The sequence below is a fragment of the Octopus bimaculoides genome, chromosome 12 (assembly GCF_046866305.1).
Source record: "Octopus bimaculoides isolate indiv1 chromosome 12, ASM4686630v1, whole genome shotgun sequence".
Classification (NCBI taxonomy): domain Eukaryota; kingdom Metazoa; phylum Mollusca; class Cephalopoda; order Octopoda; family Octopodidae; genus Octopus; species Octopus bimaculoides.
Genome location: NC_142939.1, coordinates 62,877,013 through 62,890,440, shown reverse-complemented (window position 1 = coordinate 62,890,440; position 13,428 = coordinate 62,877,013).

Here is a 13,428-nt window from a genome sequence, read left to right as displayed (position 1 = left end):
CAATCATAATATTGCGGGTGCAATTCCCTGGTCGGGCAGTGCATTATGTCCTTGAACAAGTGTACAGCTTCACACTGCAGGTAACACAGTTTATACAACCTCTTCTCAGTATGGCGTCGTACTCCATACAACACAAACAGCAAGGCAATGGTCTTCAAATTTCTTTCATCGCGGACCCTTAAAATGCTGGACGAATTCTTACGATGTTATGGTAATAGAGTGAAAATAGCCATCACAAATTTTTTCAGAAATTTTATTATTATTGTTATTTATTATACATAAGTACTCCGTCGGTTACGACGATGAGGGATCAACGGAACAGCCTGCTCTTGAAATTAACACGCAAGTGGCTGAGTACTCCACAGGCACGTGTACCCTTAAGGAAGTTCTCAGAAAGATTCAGCATGACACAAGTGTGACAAGGCTGGTGAATTTGGTAGACGAAAACTGTGTAGAAATCCGTTGTATATACATTTGCGTGTGTCTTTGTGTCTGTCCCTTCACCTATTGACAACCGGTTTTGGTTTGTTTACGTCCCCGTAAGTTAGCGGTTCGGTAAAATATACCAATAGAGTAAGTATTAGTGTTCGACCAAACCTTTTAACAAGTAAAAGAAAAAAAATACATTTTAAAAGAGAAGGAAACGAAAGAAAGTCAAAGGAATGAGTTGTAGAATTGTTTCTTTCTTTTTTTTTTCTTCTTTTGTACAAATCTTAGAAGTCTAGTTTAATGGCAGACAGCTGGATTCTCCTATATTTCTTAGCATCCATTTTATTACAACGGTTAATAGGGCTTTTTTTTTTTACTTTATGCAGGAAATCCGTGTTTACATGAATAGATCCTTGGGAAAACGGTGAACGGTGTTAGGCGAAGTTCTCCTCACAGATTGTTTTATTTGTTAATTAGAATTCGAAACCTAGGTTCGGGGGTTAAATATTGTAAATGTCTTTATTTTTCATTCCCTTTGAAATTGCTCTTAAATGTAGTTCGGACTTTGACTGTTCCTTCTAGCATGTAAGGTGTCCTGTTAGGGTCACCTCTTTTGTGTTTAAATGGACGGGGCCTTGATGAATGCCAATAGGCATGAAAGTATATACTAGCCTTTCTTTATATATTTAATTCTCTATATTTAATATTCAATATTTCATATATTCAATAAGACATTCAATACTTCATTTCATTTTACTATTTATATCATATCATATATTCCATATTTTATATCCCACATTAATTTTATAAGAATATAAATAAAACATAAAAAACAGACAGAGTTGGAACTCTTTTAAATAATATATTCCTCTATACACGATCATACAAAACCCTTTTTTTATTTTCATTTTTATTTTTATTCATATACATATATATATATATATATATATATATATATATATATATATAAACTTATGTGTATATATATATATATATATATATATATATATATATATATATATATATATATATATATCAACGGGATTGTCAACAATGAAACGTCCTTGATTATCATGGGTCAACTGTGTCAAATTTGACCTAGGGCTAAACAACATGAACCAACCTTGCTTTATCAATAAAAGACGAAAAATAATGGAAAATATGACGGAGGGCAGGGATCACGTGACATCATGTGATCTCCCTACCTCTCCCTCTTCTCTTAAACCGCCCTCACTTTCTGGCATACTCTTTTTCACACCTTTACCTACTTCGCATTCCGACTCCCTTCTCTCTCTCTCTCTCTCTCTCTCTCTCTCTCTCTCTCTCTCTCTCTCTCTCTCTCTCCCTATCTCTTTCTTTCTCCTTACTTTTTCTACTTTGCTCGCTCTGTCCCCTTTTTTTATATTTGTTTCTCTTCTCTCATTTACTCAGCCTCTTCTACTTTTTTTATTTTTCTCTTTTTTTCTCTCCCTCTCTCTCTCTCTCTCTCTCTCTCTCTCTCTCTCTCTCTTTGTCTCTCTACCCTGCACCACTACCACAAGCCTAATCACCATCACCATCACCCCCTCCAACTACACCCACCCAAACAACCACCACCCCCATTACCCCCATTCTCACTTTTCTCTCTCTCTCTCTCTCTCTCTCTCTCTCTTTCTACCCCATATTACTCACCCTCACCTCTAGCTACCGCCACCACAATTACCATCGCCATATTTATAGCTATGGCGTCACATTGTTGCATTTAAGGGGCAGGAAACGTCGGGGAAGACGGGACCAGCTGGTGATGTAGTTAACAAGAGATAATTGGACAACATTCACATCAGCACCGTCATCATCATCATCATCAGCAGCAGCAGCAGCAGCTGCAGCCTCACCGTCAGCATCATCATCTTCGTCATCTTCATCATCATCATCTTTACCATCATCATCGTAGTCGTCGTCGTTGTCATCGTCGTCGTCATCATCATCATCATCATCATCATCATCATCGACACCAACATTACCACCTATTCTACCACTACGCCACCAACGCTATTCTTATTCATCATCATCATCATCACCACTACCACCACCACCATCTTGATCAGGACTTGGTAACAGCCCCGTCCCTACGCACACTCACACACGCATACACACACACACACTACACGCACATATACACCGTACACATACACACAAGCATGCACACACACACACACACACATACATGCATACATATATACACACTTGCACACGCACACGCACACACACCGCACTTACACGCACAAGGTTTTGTGCAAGGCGTATGAGATAGGAAAACCCTTAAAAAGGTATCTTGTTGTGTACTTCTTTAGATGAGAAACAATTTGAAATGCATTGCTGAGTGGCTAAGACGCCCTCTTTGGTTGTGAGGTCTGGGGTTCGTTCCCAAAGCGTAAAATTTTAGTCATGTGTCTTTTACTTTACCATCGAGGTTGACCCACGCCTTGTGAATGAAATCGTGTAGACGGAAACTGTATGCAAGCCTGTCGGATAGATTATACCCATAATTCCTTTTTATAGTCTGAGGTTGGCTCGTACCTTGTGAATGAAATCGGGTAGATGGAAACTGTGTAGAAGCACGCCGGATGAATTGTACCCGTAATTCAAAGGTCTAGCCTTGTCAGACTGAGACTTGCATGAACGGTACCCATGTCCGTGGGATACTCCGCCACTTATGCGTTAATTTAGCAAGTAGGCTGGATCTTTATATATAATTTATATGATTTATATATTTTATATGAGAGGTTTCTAGCTTCTTTATGATTGTTCTATGCATTGTCCAAGTTTCTGTCCCGTAGTGGTCGATTGGCAAGATCGACAAGCTGTCTTAGAAAGATTTAATTTTGCAGAAGACAAAGATCATACTTTCTGGAACAACTTGAGTCAATCTTAAAACTATTAATACTGTTACCTTTTAAATTTCAAGTATATTTGGGTTGTGAAGTGGTGAGGCGTTTTCAATATGTCTAAACGCATAAATATGTTGCGAGAGTCTTATTTTAAAAGGTTTTCTGTTACACTAATATAACGCTTTTTTTGTTTCACGGAAACTTACATGGGCTACCTTAGCTTAACCAACGTTTTAGAATGATACATTTCGCTGAGTAGTTCGATATTAAGGTTGCCGCATTGTCAAAGAATAGAGAAGTTTTGCGTGTGTTATGGAAACAGCGACGATCTTAGCGCATTTGTAGCTTACTTTAACATCATTTTTACTAATATGTACGTGCCACTTGCCAGGAGTGTACTTAATATGTAAAACTGGTCAATCCAATTATGTTACATCGCTATAACTATTGACTATTGAAACAATGTGTTCGTGGATGGTTAATGGGCTGTGTTGCTGAAAAAGGAGCAAGAATTCCTGAAATATGTATATACACCAATTACCTGTTTTGCTATCTTCGGTCGCATTGTTTATATAAATGTGATACGAAACGTAGTAACTTTCAGTACTGGCTCTAATTTCTATAGAAAATCTGTAGAGATAATTTTTAAAAGTATCCTTATTAAGCCTTATGGTATCTACGGTGTACGAAGAAGTACATATTTAAAAGCTTTAAGAAAATACTTATAACACTATAACAGAAATTTCAGTTACAGAGAGGATTGCACATATAGTATTTAATTTTCTGTTAGCGTTGTTTTGTTTGCAATATATTTCATCTTTGAAATCAATTTATTTTGATACGTAATTATTATTAACAGCGCTGTTTGAGGGTTCCTCGTCGGATGATTAGCTAGATATGCAGAAACTGAGGGATGGTTGGCGTCTGTGTGCATTTGTGTGTGTGTATATATATATATATATATATATATATATATATATATGTATATATATATTGAAAGAGAGAGAGACATAGAATGTAACAATAGAAGTATCGAGAACGATGCTTACTGTTAAGATGCTCCTCGAAAGTCAATCCAGCTATAAATTACAGCTTTTAGTACATACGGTTAAAAGCCACTTAGACAGGAAAAAAGCAGAAAGCTATCCGTAGGATTTGAACCATACATCTACTGGTATGCAGTCAATCGTGGTACCATTACACTAAAGTAACTTTCCGACTTCTAGCCAGACAAATTAGACCTTTGAATTTACAAATGAGAAAGCACGTTTGTTTAGATTCAAAATGTAACACCAGTGGCATCGAGGAATATGGAAGTAAATCTTAAATATGTACTGTAATTTGAATGTTATAAACAATAGCTGGAATTGCTGCCGTTGGTCACAACATTATACCGCATGGAAAGATAATATCTGGAAGACATTCTCTCACAATGGGCAATAATGTGGTTGATGTTTTCAGTCTTCGTCTTGCACAGCCTACATTTGTTGTCTGTCAACATTTTCTGCCTTTTTATGATGTAGGTCCTAATCAAGGTACTCTAGTTCTTGAATTGCGTAGAGGCAGCCTTTAAAGTGGGATTTCATGAAGTTGTCGGTAATCCATACCAAGCATTTGACACGATCGGTCTCTTCTATGGTTTGTGCTTTTCCTGTCATCTACTCATTTTCTATCTCCTCAGTGAACCAATTTTTTTTCTTCTTCTGATAAACAAGTTTTATCAATGTTCCTTGAGGAGAGTTCTGTTTCAGCTCCTATTTTATACTTCTCATTAGCTGTCCTAATTATGTTGTTGATTTCATGGTTACAAACTTTAACAAGTTAATCAATACTTCTAATCAATACCTCTACTTCTAATGTTGTTTCATTGTCACCACACGTGTTTCATATGACATCAGTTTAGATTTGAGACCATGGCCACCATCCTTGCGTGAGAAGTATAGACTGCCAACATCTCGATTGCAATTGAAGTTTCTTGTAACACTGAGTAATGAGGTCCAAATGCTTTTTAGATGGGTGGGTGGATGGATGGAAGAAGGGAAGAAGGAACGGACGTATGGACGGGCGGATTTTTCTTTGAGCTTTATTTCAGTTCTTCTTGAAAGTGTTCAAGCCAGTCGTTAACAAAGCAACAAGACATTTTTGAGTGAAGAGAGTTCCCGGTTCCTGGCATTTCTAAATATGCGGTTGAGTCGGTGTATTGGTTGAGCTGTCAATGCATACACCTACGTATGCACATCTATTCAGGTACGAATCTCAGGTGGAGGATTTTTGGTATGCATGTATGTATCTATGTGTTTATGCTTGTGTGCTAAGCAGAAGCTCGCTAGGGGACAAACGGACAACAAAAGAAATTTTCAGAAGAACTCCTATCATGCTAACTTTTCGGTCCAATAGTTCCCGACACTCTAAGGAAGCTGAACTCACTTAGGTCATAACTACAACGTATCCTCCCTTTTATGTAGATTGAACTCGAAGCTTTCGTGTAATCAAATTTCCTAGTATATATGTATATATGTGTGTATATGCATGCATGTACGTATACATATATACGTATGGATGTATGTACGTATGTGCGAGTGTATATGTATGCGTGTATGTTTTTTCACTAATAATGCATGGAAAAACCATTGCGCTCTTTGTTCACGTTTTGTAACTTTGTAGTTCGAAAATTAGAGATGGGTAAGATATATATCTTATAGATTTAAAGTAAGTATTAAGGTCGATATAATTCACTAAAACTCTTCAAATGTGGTGTCCCAGCATGACTAAACCAAGAAATTTTTTTAAGTATATAAAGTAGAAGCCGCTTATTACAATCACGAGTAACGTTATGAAACAATGTGTGATATCAAAATTCATTAGTACCAAACATGTTATATCTCTACTTAAAATTTGTTTCAAATTTTGGCACAAGGCGCACAATTTTCGTGGAATGAGAAGTCGATTACATCGTCCCCAGTGTTCAACTGGTACTTATTTTATCGACTCCGAAAGGATGACATATAAAGTCGACCTCGGCGGAATTTGAACCCATAACGTATAGACGGACGAAATGCCGCTAAGCATTTTGCCCGATATTTTAACAATTCTACCAGCTCACCGCCTTTTCATCTCTACTTAATATTATTAGCCAGCTGAGGGCAGAATTATCACCGTACCGGACAAAATGCTAAGCAGCATTTATTCAGATTTTCGTTCTGAGTTCGACTTTGCCTTTCATTCTTTCAGATTCGGTTGTGCACTGGGGTTAGCGTAAACAACTCTGCTGGCCTTGTGCCAAAATCTGAAATCGATATAATCGGCCGGTTATTGTTATCTAAATGGTCATAGTACACTATTTCCAATATATATAGTCACTTTTGGCGTTAATCAAGTACGTACAAGAATTAAAGGAAAATAATTTGGTATTTCAAATTGTATGGAGAGTTACTTCCCTTGCATCAATTGATCGAAGATTTTGTTCATATGTTCTGGCAGATTCGAATGTGAATATCTGATCACTCTCACTTTTGTCGTTGATAAACATTCGTCATCTAAAAAACGTTCCCCGAATACAAACAACAACAACTAGATATTTACTTACGTATGGATGTATGTACGTATGTGCGAGTGTATATGTAGTTTGAAAGACGAAACGTTTCGATTGTCAGAATGCAAGGGAAATAACTCTTTTTAAAGTAATTCGAATATCCATGTTTGGCCCTATTCCACCGATTTACGATTAGTGAGGGTGTGTTTACATGCCTGTAACATAACGGTCTGGCATAAGGAAACAATTAAATGAGTACTTAAGAAATGGGGTTGAGTTAGGGTTAGGGTTACTTGTTCCAGTCATTAGACTGCAGCCATGATGGGGCGCTGCTTTGAAGAATTTTTGTCGAACGAATCGACCCCAGTATTTATTTTGTCTTTAAGTCTGGTACTTATTCTATCGGTCTTTTTCATACCGAACCGCTAAGTTACAAGAACTTCAACATACCCACACTAATTACCAAGTGGTGGTGATGAACAAACAGACACACACGTATGTATATACAGTAGTACCTTGGTTTACGAACACCTCTGATCACGAATAAATCGTGCTTTATTTAGACAGACAGACAGATAGGGTTTATTCGTAAATCGAGGTACTACTCTATTAGATGAATATGAGAAAGACAGGAGATAAAGTACGATTTATTCGTCATCAGAGTTGTTCGGAAACCGAGGTACTACTGTACACACACACACACACACACACACACACACCATCCAGAATCTTAGATGTCCTTTTACATCGCTGGTTACAATCCACTTCCACTCTCCCTTAATTGTTCTCTGTTCTTCCATTTGGGCTGGAATTCTTTGACAGTCATTTCCCCATCGTCTTGGAGATTTTTCCAAGAAGCTTCTTCCGACTTCTTGGATATCATTCGACAACTGTATCAGCATATCCAGCACAGCAGAACTTCAACTTTCTATATTCCACAATTACGTCGTTCATTCCAGTCCGTTCTCAAATTACTTCGGTACTATTCAAGAAGAGTGGTCCCGGTGTACTGATACTACTGAACAACAGTAGATTTTCAAAGACCGACTTTTTAATGGACTCTTTACCAAAAACAGGTAGTGTATAATTTATTTACTCTGTTTAAATAAATTATTTACTTTGTGTAAAAAAATTATTTACTTTGTTTTAAAAAAACCCTCATACATGTTTTGCGCATGACGCGCACTCACGCCAGGTAGTCGGAGGATTCGTTAGTTACAACCCGCTAAGCACAGATGCGCGCACCGGGACCACTCTTCTTGAATAGTACCAATTACTTCATTTCCAATATGCTCCCAACACGAAAATTTCCATTGCCATGTGTGTCGTAATCAGTTGCTGTTCTTCCGTTTTCGTAAACGCCCATGTATGAATAAACTGCTAGTTCAACAAAACCAGAAAGAAATTTTAAAAAATAATAAAAAAGTGACGAGGAAGCCACTTACAATAAGCTATAAACCATGCGAAAGCATGCAGAGTTATGTCCCCTTAGTAATGCTGCACGAGTCCTGTACAGTTAAATATATTGCAACTTGAGGTATATGAGAATTAGGGAGAGAGTAAAAGAGAGGAAGAGTGATAAGTAGAGAGATGATGCAAGGTTGAAAAGTTGAGGAACTATATGTTGTATAGAAAACGAAACTGGAAAGCCCGAAGCGGCTGCGAATAAATAGAAATCATAGCGGTCCGACATAAGACATTGCTGTTAAATGTAACTCTTTACTTTTCTCAGTAACTGTGTTTTTGTTATGGGAGGTGATTCCGGGTTCAGCCCCACTGCGTGACTCCTTGTGCAAATGTCTTCTGCTATAGCCTCGGGTAGAGCAAAACCTTTTGGGTGGATTTGGTTGAAGGAAGCCGAAAGAAGTCGGCTGTGTTTATGTGTGTCTCACCAACACTTGACAACCGGTGTTGGTTTGTTTTATGTCCTCGTAAATTAGCGGTTCGGCTAAAAAGACCACCAGAAAAAGTATCAAGCTTAAATAAATGAGTAATTGGGTCGATTCGTTCGAACAATTAAAAAAATTTAAATATCATGTACATGCGCGCCCACATATTTAATGAGAAAGAAAAGGGAGATTTTATTGCAGTTTAATTTTTAACCTTTTAGTCAAATAAGGAAGCAGACATTTAAAACAGGTGGAATACGGGATGGAGGATATCCTCAAACCAGGACACCAAACTGGAATCCGCCAAACCACTCAAACCACTCAAAGTGCCATGTGACGGAGCTAAATCAAGAAATTCAAAGTACAACCCAAGATTAGATAGCAACCAAGTCAAAAAGAAGAATGTCGCTATGGCAGTTTCTTTTATGTCTTATTTTTTGTTTCAGTCATTGGATTGCGGTCATGCGGGAGCACAGACTTGAGGTTTTTGGGGGGTTTTTTGTTTTGTTTTTTTTTGTTAAATCGAATGTATCACCTTATACTATCTTCTCTTTTGCCGAGCCGCTAAGTTAGGGGGACTTAAAAACACCAACACCGGTTGTCAAGCTGTGGTGGTGGGGCAAACATAGACAGAAAGACACACTACGATGGTCTTCTTTTAGTCACTGTCTACCAAATCCACTTACAAGAATTTTGTCGGCTATAGCGGAAGACACTTACTCAAGGTTCCACGCTGTGGGGCTTAACTCGGAATCATGTGGTTGAGAATCAAGCTTCTTAACACACGGACACGCTAGCACCTGTATTATAAATACTAAGTTAAAACCTTATGACTGTATATGAAGTGGCAGAATCAGTGATCTTTATTCCAAATATCTAAATGGGCGGAGACGGACTATATGTAATCTGAACCTTTCCCCCCTTATTTTTATTTTTATTTTTTTTTTTTTTACAGAATCCCACGTTTTAGGCTATGGAGATTCCGATTTTGAAAAAAAAATTTCAAAATTTCGATTTCCCCCCCCCCCGTTTTTATATAGATCCACAGGGTAAACCTAACCCTAACTCAAACCCTAACCCTAACCCTAACCCTATTCATGACATTCAGAAACGTTTCATTTTTTCATGGTCAGAATTTACAAAGTATGGCATAAGCTATTCACATCTGTTATTAGTTGTCAGGACACTACATCCTTCAAAACTTCCGTTCTTCTAGAAATTCATCATCACCACTTCATCACATGCCTATACAGCTTTTCCTCTTTATGGATCTTTTACAGTTCATTTTTTTGTAAATAAGACAAGATAGAAAATGCAAAAATAATTTTATCATGAAGAACATTTTAGTACCAGTTTTGTACTCATTGCAGTCCCCAATTTTTGTTGTTAGAAGTTGTCTTTGAAGACAAAGAAGTTGGGCTTGTGTTAGGAAATTTTCATTGGCTTGGGTTGTCTTTTGCTCTTTATGATGTTTATGATGATTTGCATTTGGAGAGTTAGATTCATTCTGTGGTTTCTTTTTAGTAGAGGAATGTTCGGAGGGTGGTGTCAAAGCTTCATTGTTAAGGGGGTTGTGTGTGGAGATGTATGTATGAATTCTAGCCCTTTTATTACAAATTCTTTTTTGATGCAGTGTGGGAGTTCATTGGAGTAATTCTCTAACCAGAATTGGATTGCCTCTATTCTTAGACGGTGGGGGATATTAGTACAGAGGTTGACTACATCAAAGGATACTAGTAGGGTGTTTTTATTTATTGTTTCAGGGAGGTGATTGAACATATCAAGGTCATCCCTTATGTAGCTTTTGATATGGTTGAGGAATGGTTTTAAGAGGGAATCTAAAAAGTTACTGAGGCGGTGAGTTTTGCGTGTAAGACCTGCTATTATAGGTCTTAATGTGAGGTCATTAGGAGTAGGTACTTTGATTACTATGTCTGTGTGTATATATATATATATATATATATATATATATATATATATATATATACGTTTTCCCCTGTGTTTTAATATTTTTCAATAAAAAGGGTAAAAGAGCAGACAGAAAGCAACAATTAGTGGTGCACATGTACCCTATAGTACAAAACCTCATTATTTTTATGAAAACAACCCCCCCCCCCCCCACGGGATTTTTTGTTTGCGGGGTGGGGGGGTTTACAACTATAACATGATCTGATGTGTGACCTGAGTCTTACATTTCAGTTGTTAATTCTCTAATAAAGAACTTCTTTCAACACATTCCTACTTGTTAGGCCACATGTACAGACATTATTTGGTGTCAAATCCCCACTCCCAATTTTGACCTAGTTATTCATTGAATCAAAACACATGCTAACCCAGTTCACAACAAATAAAATTATCTATGTCAATTAAGTGTTTGTTGAAGGCACATGGTTTAGTGGTTAGGGTAGTTGGCGGATGATCATCAGGTCATGAGTTTGATACCCCACCGCACACTGTGTCCTTGAGCAAGACACTTTATTTCATGTTGCTCCAGTCCACTCAGCTGGCAAAAATGAATTGTACCAGTAATTCAAAGGGCCAGCCTTGTCACATTCTGTGCCATACTGAATCTCCCTGAGAACTATGGAGTGCTCAGCAGTGGTGTATGGTGGTCGTTGTACTGAGTATGCTGCCACACCTAATACCACCAAATTTCAAGTAAGGGGTACAACAAAAATCTTCCATTAAGATTTGTGATTAAATTAATGAGTAATATTAATATTTATAATGAATTTACTATTTTCGATGGGTGTGCAGCACACACTTTGCCCATACGGAATATACGCCGTGGGTGTACTCAGCCACTTGCATGTTAATTTCATGTATATGCTGTCCTGTTGATTGGACCAGCTAGAGCACCCATCATTATAACTGACAGAGTGTCAATTTCATGAATTTCTTTATGAATTCCTATGAAATAGGCTCAGGCATGGCTGTGTAGTAAGGAGCTTATTACCCAATCACATGGTTCCGGGTTCAGTCCCACTACATGGCACTTTGGGCAAGTGTCTTAAGTTAAAGCCTCGAGATGACCAAAGCCTTGTGAGTGGATTTGGTAAATGGAAACTGAATGAAGCCTGTTGTGTATATCTCATGTGTGTGTGTATATGTGTAGTGTGTAAGTGTGTGTGTGTATGTTTGAGTGTGTGTGTGTGTGTGTGTGCACGCGTGTGCACGTGTGTGTATCTTTCTGTCTGTGTTTACCCTGCCACCACCGCTTGACAATCAGTGCTGGTGTGTTAACATCTCTGTAACCTCGTGGTTCAGCAAAACTGACCAAGAGAATGCATACAAGGCAAAAAAAAAGAAAGGATTGGGGGTTGATTCATTCAACTAAAGATTCTTCAAGGAAGTGCCCCAGCCTGGCCGCAGTCTAATGACTGAAACAAGTAAAATACAAAAAATAAAAGCTAATAGAAGAAATATGATTATATTATTTTCCCATGGCACAATCAATTCAATATCAGGACAGACAGAAATACAAACACACTCACACACCTATGTATAGGCATGGTTATGAGGTTAAGAAGTTTGCTTAGTAACAATGTGGTTTTGAGTTCAGTCCCACTGTGTGGCATCTTGGACAAGTGTCTACTACTATAATTCTGAGCTAGCCAATGCCTTATGAGAGAATGTAATTGGCAGAAACTGTAGGAAGTCCATTTGTATTGCGTATATTATATGTGTGTGTACACACTCAAAAGGCATATAGCTCAGTGGTTAGAGTGTTGGGCTTACAATTCTGAGGTTGTGAGTTTCATTCCTTGTCTAGGCTGTATATTGTATTTTTGAGCAAGACACTTTATTTCACATTGTTCCAGTTCACTTAGCTGTAGAAATGAACTTCGACATCAATGGTACCAAGTTGTATCAGTTTTTGCCTTCCCCTTGAACAACATTGGTGGCAAGGAGTGGGGACTGGTATGTCTGGGCTACTGTTGGTCTTCCATAAAACAACCTTGCCCACACTTGTGTCTCAGAGGAGAACTTTCTAGATGCAATCTCATTCTAGTTATTATCATTATATTTATCCGATATAACATTATATTTATCCGACATTATATCAGTTTTTATTGTTCCAATTATTTTGTCCAACCCCTGTATTATGTTTGTCTGTGTATGTCACTCTTTGTGAGTCATTGTGTGCAAGAGTAATGACATACAATTTCAGAAGTTTTTTTTTATAATTGTTTAATAATTATTCTAGTGTGGGTTAATTACAAACTACTTCGGTTTGTCAGCTTTAAAAACTGTTTTGATCTGTTCTGCTTTAAAAAATAATCCACATTTGTTATATTGACATAAAACCTCTAAGTATAAAACTAAATAACTACCTCAACACATAATTGTAACTTCTTTACTCTCTCTCTCTCTCTGTCACACACATATTAATATCTTAAAATAGTGTTTTATTCAATGCGCATTGTGTTGAAAGCATATTGGGTCCCAAAAATGTTATTTTGAAAGAGGTTTACCTTACAAAAATTATCATGTGAAAAACTTTCAGATCTATGTTGTAGTGTCATTGAGAGAACTGAAATTTGAGCTGAACTTTTAACGAGGTCAGAAGTCAAAGGTCAATGTCATTTTCTCAGTAATGTGCAATTTAGATATGACTATTTTTGATAAGATAAAAATAAGGTTATCAGTAGCAGTGTGATAAGATAAAAGAAGACAAAGAACCCCCACCCAGACTCTAATAGTGGTC